The sequence below is a fragment of the Panicum virgatum genome, chromosome 6K, assembly GCF_016808335.1.
Source record: "Panicum virgatum strain AP13 chromosome 6K, P.virgatum_v5, whole genome shotgun sequence".
Lineage (NCBI taxonomy): Eukaryota > Viridiplantae > Streptophyta > Magnoliopsida > Poales > Poaceae > Panicum > Panicum virgatum.
The window spans coordinates 22,138,184-22,139,111 of record NC_053141.1 but is presented as its reverse complement, the minus strand read 5'-3'; positions in this window follow the sequence as shown (position 1 = coordinate 22,139,111).

Here is a 928-nt window from a genome sequence, read left to right as displayed (position 1 = left end):
ATCTATTTATTAATGTATTGTAATACTTTGTTCTCTGCATTTAAGTTTTCTAGGCGTTGATCGAAAACCGTAGATGCATGATCCCTAGGAACCTATGTTTGATACCGGATCTTTTTATCGACTAGTTGCCCTGCTAAATAGGTACGGTAGAAGTCGAGTGGTTTCCTGCCTCTCGCGAGCAAATAGGATTTGTACTGACTTTAATTCCTGTTGAAATGTAAGGACAACGGGCGGGGTTGTGTAGTTGTGATACCCCGCTGGTGTAGTCAAAAATGGCTAAGGTCACGGGGTGTGGCTCATTTCGTTAAGCGTTTGAAAGTACTAGCCACATGCCGAGAAATATGGTAATCGGTAAGCTGAAGTACCTGATTGGACCAGCGAGTGGAACGATCTCGCACCCTCTTGGTAGAAGTAGGTTTTATTTTTGTCCGGACGTACAGGTGCAGAGACGTCGGGCTCTGTAGTCGGGGAGGGTGTTCCGGATCCACGGACTGGAAAGAAAGGGGAAATGTTGTGTGGGTGACTTGGTTCCCATACGTGTGGTCTAGGTTCCCCTGGCCAGGTTGAAATTCGATTCAGAATCATCCGCCTCTCACGGCATGAGACTGCTTAATGTTTTCGGTCACATAGAGTAACAAGTGGAACATGATGATGATAATACTACTGGTTGATTAAATGATTGCTCTACCATGTTTGTGTAGAGTTGGATGGAAACTTAGAATGGTTAATCTAACTAGAAGATGGCTAAATAAAATCTGAAAATAAGGATCAACATTTAGTGGCGTTTTTGGCAAAACAAACCCCACCAACAAAAAAAAGCCTTGCATGTCTAGTTATCGGACTATGATATATCCGGAGACGGGTCAGTCTTGCTGAGTATTAGTATACTCAGCCTTGCTTGTGGCACTGTTTTTCAGGTACTAACTTT